Below are 9,372 nucleotides of genomic sequence, written 5' to 3' on the forward strand. Positions count from 1 at the left end.
TTTATTGGATTTTTGCAAATATTCATTCATGTTAAATTTGATGCCTGCAACACGTTCCAAAAAAGCTGCGTCAGGGGCAACAAGAGACTGGGAAAATTGAGGAATGCTCAAAAAACGCCTGGTTGGAGCAATCCAGATGTGACTGTGCATAAAGGGAGCATCCCCGAAAAGCTCAGTCGTTCACACGCAAGGATGGGGCAAGGTTCACCACTTTATGAATAACTGTGTGGGAAAATAGTCCAACAGTTTAAAGGGAATCACTGGGAAAAGTTATTTTTAACTAATCTCATCCTTGCATAGCCTTTAGAAAGGCTATTCCACACCTACCTTTAGTATATAGATTGCCTCAGTGGTTTTTGAATAAGTCCGTTTTTATTCATATGCTAATTAGACTCAGTGCACCATTGTGCACCCTCTTTGCTATTGTTTCCTATGGGTGTATACAGCACAGGCTGATGATGATGATGACTCAGCTTCCCGTTTGCACACACAGATAGAAGAGAATAGCAGGGACAAGTGCTGCTGGGAACTTCCTGTGCTGACTGGAAGCTAATTAGCATATGAATAAAAACGGGCTCATTTAAAAGCCACTGAGGCAATCTACATACTAGAGGTAATTGTGGAATAGACTTTCTAAAGCCTATGCAAGGATGTGATTAGTTAAAAATGACTTTTCCCAATGATAGAGCCCCTTTAAGAACAAGGAAGGATTTTCAATGTACAATTACAAGGAATTTAGGGATTTCATTATCGATTGTCCATAATATCAAAAGATTCAGATAATCTGGACAAATCTCTGCAAGTAAGCGGCAAGGCCGAAAACCAACACTGAATGCCATGACCTTCGATCCCTCAGACGGCCCTGCATTAAAAACCAACATCATTCTGTAACAGATATTACCACAAGACCTCAGGACTGCTGTTTTTTAAGATCACTAGAAAGCCAACAGCTTACACTGAGCAGTGAAGAACGCCCCCCAGTACTAATCTATGGACAAGTACTTTCAGGAGGTGGGGTTCCTCATTGCTCAGCGTCATCGCTTGGTGGTAAGGAACGCTCCCTCTGACAGTACAGCGCTATGGACTCTACTGTCAGTAGTGGCGTTCTTCACAGACTGTCAGAAACATCCTTCTGACACTGAAGCGCGACGGTAACGGCACCAATAGCTCTTCACCAGGAGCACATAAAAAGATAGCTGAATTCAGTGCATTGTCGGCTTTCTAGCGGTATATAAAACCGCAGGTACCCGAGGACCTGAAAGGTCCTCTTTAAGAAAACCATTGTCAGTGAACACAGTTTGTCGCTACATCTACAAAGGGGTTAAAGGGGTGGTCCCATCACAAGGATCCTATCTATACTGCTTGTTAATGTGAATGTAAGACTTTTCCTAAATACACTGCTTCAGCAAAACTGCTTTGTTTGTCCACTATCTTATTTTATTCAATTCATTGTGGCCACAGCCCTGACTTAGCTGCTCATGAGTCAAGTGATGTATCTGCTGCTCTCAGGGGGGAGGGAGGAGGGGCTAAGTGCACGGGAGCGAGCCTGTGTTTCTAGCTATTCCTGTGTCTACACCACGTGACCTAGCTTCCTGTTAGCAGATAGAGGAGAGGAGCTGCTTTCATTTCTTCTGTTCTCCCAGTTATCAGGCTAGCTAATACAGTTGTGTTCATTATGGCAGAGACAGGCAGTCTCTGTATGTAACACAGAATGGAGTTGCTGCTGCCTGTACTTCATAGTCCAATATGGGTGGGCGGAGCTACACGCTAATTTGGGGGCAGAGCTAAACGGCAGGTTGCATGTGAAACCCCACCCACCAAATGATGCAAGAAACCAGGAAGAAAGAAGATTTTACAGCAGTAAAGACTGATGAGTATGTGAGGTGGGAATACCCCTTTAAAGCTCTACCATGCAAAGTGAAAGTCACATATCAGAAACACCCAGAGACGCTGCCGCTTCTCTGGACCCGAGCTTATCTGCGATGGACTAACACAAAATGGAAAACTGTCCTGTGTTCTGACCACTCCACATTGTTTTTGCAAATCATGGACATTGTGCTCCAGGCCAAAGATGAAAAGGCTTGTGCAAATTGTTATCAGTGCAAAGTTCCAAATCCAGCATCTCTGATGGTATGGGGAGGGGGGTGTTAGTACCCATAGCATGGGTAACTTGCACATCTACAGAGGCACCATTAATGAAGAAAGGTACATAGAGGTTTTGAAGTAACATATGCTTCCATCCAACCGGTGTCTTTTTCAGGGACACCCCTGCTTATTTCAGCAATTCAATGCAAAGTCACATTCTGCACGTGTTACAGTAGCGTGGCTACATAGTAAAAGAGTGTGGTTACTAGATTAGCCTGCCTGTACTCCAGACAAGTCTCCCATTGAAAATATGTGGCGCATTATGAAGCGCAAAATACAACAACGGAGACCCCGGACTGTTGAGCAAATAAAGTCGTACATCAAACAAGAACGGGAAAGAATTCCAGCTGCAAAGTTTCAACAATAAAGTCCTCAGTTCCCAAACGGTTTTAAGTAGTGTTAATAGGGAAAGTGATGGAACACGGTGGTGAAGATAAACCAGGCCAGGCTTTTTGGAACGTGTTGCAGGCAAAATCAAATTGAATATCTTATCTTTGTAGTGTATTCAATTGCATTTAGGTTGAAAAGGATGCACAAATCATTGGTTTCTGTTTTTATTTATGTTTTACACAAAGTCCTAACTTAATTGGAATTGGGGTTGTACAACACCTGCACTAGAGGAGCGTTTTCCCCCTTTTCAAGCCAAATACCCCCTCGTGAAAAGGGGTTACTATTGAGAACACAGAGTCCATCACATGACAGATCCTGCTCCCAATCTGAAGGAGGGAAAACTGGCAGTGTGCCAAGCTGCCAAGCAAAATATTTTGCTTATGGAGGCACCTGGGGCAAACCCACTAAAAGGTTCTTCTTCTCATCAGATGATAGATTAGACGTTATTTGCCTATTCAGCACAGACTACCCGTAGAGGAGACCCTGCCCGAATGTCTATGGACACCGGTCTCAGCTTGGCGGTCACTGCGTCTCAGTATTTGATGGGGGGTGGTTTAGATGGCACCAGCCCTAAGCTCTAATGATTATTAAACTGATAGGACCCATTTCATTGACTATGCAGAGGATCTGTAGCATCACAACCCCTGCTTCTTGGCATCTGACAATCCTCTGTGTGGAACATCCATCTTCTCACTGTGCCTTAAGCAAGGTTTAAGGTAGCCATACACCTTCAAAAGGCATCAACAAGACCCTCATGACTACAAGTCAGGTCGAGTTCACACACTTTTTTTTTTTCCTGAAAAGCTACATGTTGCAGTAATGCCTAGCAGTATACTGTGTATACCAACAAACAGTAAAGCAGAGGTTTGGTGAGGTTTGCAACATTCATGTCTATGGCAATTTCAGATACTTTTCAGTGTCCATAGGCTGGGATTTTCATGGACCCAAAGACTTTGGTCTGCTAACTGGACCAAAATAGAGAACGTCGCCATTCTTTTTCCACAGATTGTTGGAACAGAGGTGTGCGTGCCTCCATTAGAGAAAAAAAAAAAAATATAAAAAAAAATGGTGCTACATACAGTACGTGAATACAAAGAAAGATGTGACAGGTATTACTGAAATACACAAGCACGGACAGTATTCTGTAGACAAGTGTGTAACAGAGCTGGGAAAGCAGCCGCCATGTTCTCTAATTCTTGAAAAGCTTGTTAAACATGCTGAATAGAGATGAGCGAACACTATTCGAAACAGCCGTTTCAAATAGCACGCTCCCATAGAAATGAATGTAGCCGGCACGCGGGGAGTTAAGCGGCCCAGATGCCGGCAAAGTCTGCGTGCAGTCCGCTTCCATTCATTTCTATGGGAGCATGCTATTCGAAACGGTGTTCACTCATCTCTAATGCTGAAATATAACTAAACTGGCAGGAGAGAATCTGCACACCATCATAGCCGAGCTCTGACTCTGGTTACTGCTGGTATCTGTATTGGCACCATTGATATTTAGCCATTGGCACCTCACTACTTACTTCTTAGCAATACCTGGCCTTCAGCACTTGGCACTTACAAATACTGCCAAGTACATTCTCCTTCCTTCTACCCTTCACTGCCATTACTTCATCCGACTGGCACATTCCCCATTGGCAACAAATTATTTAGCTTCAGATTTCAAGAGGCAAAACAGAAAGTGCCACCATAACTCCTTTTACATTCCCACTTACAGAATTTTACTATGGCTTTCACCCATTGGCAAGGGGAATCCACCACACCAAAAATACAATCCAATATGGCAGGAGGCACGGGGGAGAGGATGACAGCTTGTCCTTAGGCTACAAAGAGACTTTGACCACAACTCCAAAACCTAGCAGACTTGCCCTATAACTCCTTCATTCATCCACTAGCTGCAGAAAGAAAGAAAAGAAAAAAGTTGCAGCGCCCTCAGAGTCACAATGTGACTTTATTCACAACCATGAGTGACGGGGATAAGGGAGACCCTGTTATCTTTTGGTCATGCCGCCAAGTTCTTAAATTATTCATCTTTTGTGCTCACTGAGAACCCGAGGCGGTCCGCCCTACTTATCAGTTCACAGCTCCCTTTGTAAGAGTTCCTACAGCGGTTAGTGACCAAGTATACATGACAACATACATGACAACGAAGCCCATGCTTAACCACTTACCGACATCCGCTGTAATACAACGGTAGACGCTGGGTGTTTAACTATGGTGGCCGCCATAGCTGCTGGGTGTCTACTGATTTACACAGTAGACACCCAGTGCTAACGCCCCCGGTTGGTGCCTGGACCTATCGGAGGCATTAACCCCTCCGGTGCTTCGGTCAAAGCTGATCGAGGCACCATTTTCCCGGCGGCGAATGGGTGCCGCCATTTTGCTGGTGATCGCTGGCGCCTGGAGCATACTCCTGGGCCGACATCACGTTGGCATGACAGCCGGAAGCCTTGTAAAGGCTCCCAGCCTTGCCTGTAGTGATATTCTTTTGCAGGCTGCTCTATGCAGCCTGCAAAAGAAATGATGATTTTTTTACAATGCATTAGCATTGTAATGTATTGCATTAGTGATCAGACCCCCCCTGAGGTTCAAGACCCCTAGGGGGTCTAGTAAATGCAAAAAAAAATAAAAATTTTTATATATATATATATATATATATATATATATATATATATATAGTATTAAAAATGCAAATCACCCCCTTTCCCTAGAACACATATAAAAGTACTGTGAAACACATACATGTTAGGTATCCCCGCGTCTGAAAACGCCCAGTCTACAAATCTATAAAAATATTTTTCCTGTACGGTAAACGCCGTAACAGGAAAAAAAGAAAAAAAAAGTGCCAACGCCATTTTTTCACTGTTTTGCTTTTGTTAAAAATTTTAATAAAAAGTGATCAAAGCAATAACATTTCCCCAAAATGGTATAACTAATAAGTACACTCGGCCACGCAAAAAAAAGATGCCCTATGCATCCCCGTACACGGACGTATAAAAAAGTTATGGGTGTCAGAATATGGCAGACTTAGGAAAAAAAACATTTTGGCAGTTTTGGATTTTTTTAAGGGGTTAAAATGTAAATAAGACCATATAAATTTGGTATCCTCAGAATCACACCGAAATACAGATGACATGTGATTTTGGCTGCACAGTGAACGCCGTAAAACTAAAGCCCGTAAGAAAGTCGCAGAAATGCATTTCTTCTTCAAATCTACCCCAATCTGATTTTTTTTTCCAGTTTCCCAGTACATTATACTGAATAATTAATGGTGGCATCATGAACAACGACTTGTCCCGCAAAGATTAAGACCACATATGGCTCCAGGAGCGGAGAAATAAAGTTATGGGGTTTAGAAGGAGGGGAGTCAAAAACGAAAATTGAAATATGCTGTCGGCAGGAAGGGGTTAAATACATGTTTGATACGGTTTTATATTACACAGGTATTTAGCGATCTGCTTGGCTGCTCCTGCTCTATAACATACAGATTAGGGCGGGTTCACACCTGCACGCGGTCTCCGCTTTGCAGGTTTCCATCTCCTGAAACTGGACAGGAGACTGAAACCGGCGGTCAGTTTTCAAACCTATTCATTTGAATGGGTTTGCAAAGTGTCTGCCTGTGTGTGTCTTGTGCCTTTCCGTGGCGAACCCCTTTTTTTTTTTTTTTTTTTTAAACCAGACACGAAGTCTGACATGCTGGACTTTGTGTCCAGTTATATTATATATATATATATATATATATATATATATATATATATATATATATATATATATATATATATATATATAAAAAACAAAAAAAAAAAAAACACCTTTTGCCACAGAGAGGCACAAGATGCTCACGGGCAGACTCTTTGCAAACCCATTCAAGTGAATAGGTTTGAAAACTGACTGCCGGTTTTCGTCTCCTGTCCAGTTTCTCGAGAAGAAGAATGAAACCTGCAAAGCACAGACCGGGCGCAGGTGTGAACCCACCCTTACGCTAGGTTCACACTAGCGTTCGATCTCCGTTCTGTGGTTTCCGTCTTCTGCATGCAGAAGACGGAAACCTGTCAGATCTGGTCCGGCCGTGAGCGTTTTATGCTCTCTGCCGCGAAACCTTTTTTTTTTTTTTATATCGGACACAGAGTACTGCATAAAGAAAAGAACAACCTATATGATCATTCAATTTATGGAAGATCAATAAAAACTGCGCTAACCTGAGATAGCATAAAAATATTTTTATTCCAAACACACTGTAATACACACGACGCTAAGTTTGTAGCGTTTCGGGGTGACTCCCCTTTTTCAAGTGATAAAAATCAGAGCAAAGTTGAACCAGGTTGCCACTTAGCTCCATTCTTATTTCTCCACAGTCAGAGTGTTTGGTGCTCGTAGTGAAAAAAGCAGCCCATTCATTTCTATGGGGAGCGCTTGTATGCCAGCACTTGTTCCCTTGTATGAATATAATGGCAATTTATATGAGGGGTGGGGGGAGCCTCTAAAGCGGAGCAGCAGATTTGTAAACTGTATAATTCCCCCTACAAGGAACTGGGATTGGGTTTATAAGTAGAGATGAGCGAACACTGTTTAGATCAGCCGATCCGAACAGCACACACCCATAGAAATGAATGGAGGCACCTGTGACGCCGGCAAAGTCAGCATCACAGGTGCTTCCATTCATTTCTATGGGTGCGTGCTGTTCGGATCGGCTGATCCAAACTGTGTTCGCTCATCTCTATTTATAAGCAATATACTGCTCAATTCTCAGGATTGTGACAGAATTTGCAGGCAGCACTTGCCTGCACATATAGCTACAGGATCAGGCTGCGTTCTGTCTGCACCAGGCGTCCATCCAATACAGACCTTTTAGAAATTGCCAGGCTAAGAAATGCTGCAAAGCCGATTTTTTCAGTCAGTGGTTTCAGTTAAAATAAATAAAATAATTGGACATCTGATGGATTCCCATTACAGTCAATAAGTTCCCTTCAGGCTTCGTGTGTGTCCAACATTGTCAGGAACCATTAGCAAAATTAAAAACACAGCTCTACATGTGTGTCCTGGAGTTGAATACTGATGCCCTATCCACCAGAGCAGCAGGACCAGACCATGCTGGGTGACATCGGGAACAGGCAACGCTTTTTTTTTTTCTCCTCTTCACTTTCCCAGCCTAATATATGTATAAAAATGTATTTCTCTTGAGCAAACTCTTTAAGGCAGGACATGAACATGTGATCAGCAGGGACCCGACGTTTGGGTCCCCCGAACATCAGCAGTTTGATGAACTGACTTGTGCAAGAGCAACAGTCTCTGAAACATTTACACTTGCTGGCAAGCTGGTTTGTACTTCTAAATGCTGTACTTTTCATAGCAGTGATGCAAAGGCGTACAGCTCTGTCTCATGAAAGTTAAGGGATAAATTGGTTTTACCATGTAAAGTCAGAAGAAGAAAAAAAAAAAAAACAAAAAAAAAAACACAACTTGTGACCCAATATAAATCTTGAAGAGGCTGCAGCGCTTACAGGAGCAGCATGGCCTCTTCAAGCAAAGGTGCAAAGAACCGCTCCCCCACCGAACTGATATGGATATTCTATATTAGAAGGCTGGGTTAACCAGTTTAAAGTCAAGTCTAGACAGTAACACAGCTGCAACACCAAAACCAACCACTATGAACTAAACAAGGGCTCTAAGGTGATCACCTTGCCACTTAAAATACATCTTGCACAAGAACAGAGTTCGGGTCAGCAGACTCACAGTTGGGCTGGAACACGTGTAATATGGGAACAAGGATGTGGCTCGAGACCATTGTATTAGCTTTTAAGGGAGTCTTCACACGGAGTTACTCTATGCTCATTCTGATCGCAAAAACACGTTCAGATTGAGCGCGTAAAAAGCAGCTCCCATTGACTTGAATGGGAGCCGGCATACGTGCGCTCCCCATTGAAATCAATGGGAAGCTCTTTTCCCTATTGCTTTCAATGTATTACGCGCGTATCACATTGAAAGCAATAGGGGGAAAAAAGCCTCCCATTGATTTCATTGGGGAGCGCACATATGCCGGCTCCTATTCAAGTCAATGGGAGCTGCTTTTTACGCTTTCATTTGGAACGTGTTTTTACGATCAGAATGAGCGCAGCGTAACTCCGTGTGAAGGCTCCCTAACAGTAACCCAAGTAGTAAAGCAGATGCCAAGGTGCATTAGTCCGCACCAATTCTCAAGTACACATTCTCCAGTTGAGAGACTAAGGGCTCGTTCACATTTGCGTTCTCCTCTCCATACTGCAGGTTTCCGTTTCCTGCATAAAACAAAGCAGGAGACTGAAACCTGCAGGAGTCTCACCCATTCATTTGAATGGGTGAGAAAGCTGTCCGTCCGTGAGCGGTGGTGAGAGTTTTATGCTCTCCGCCGCGAAACCGGGTTTTATAATCCGGACACAGAGTCGGACATGCAGTACTCTGTGTCCGGATTAAAAAAAAAAAAAAACGGTTTCACGGCAGAGAGCATAAAACGCTCACCGCCACTCACGGACAGACCCGGTCTGTGGTTTCCGTCTTCTGGCATGCAGAAGATGGAAACCACAGAACGGAGACCCTGAACGCAGGTGTGAACCCAGCGTAAGTGCAGATCCCGCACTGTACGGCTCTTTAGTATGGAGCTGTTGGATCTTTGTGCTGAAAAATATCCCTGTAAAACGTGCTGTGAATACTGCTGCAGACCGTATCCACAGGAGAAGGTCACAACATACCGTAGATGGCTCATCACAGCTCCACACAAGAGCGACTACACAAAATAAGTTTTTTCTTAGCTCATTTAAGAAGCCACAGATGGCGAGTGTCAGGATTGTGAACACAAGC

Source organism: Leptodactylus fuscus, chromosome 5, assembly GCF_031893055.1.
Source record: "Leptodactylus fuscus isolate aLepFus1 chromosome 5, aLepFus1.hap2, whole genome shotgun sequence".
Lineage (NCBI taxonomy): Eukaryota > Metazoa > Chordata > Amphibia > Anura > Leptodactylidae > Leptodactylus > Leptodactylus fuscus.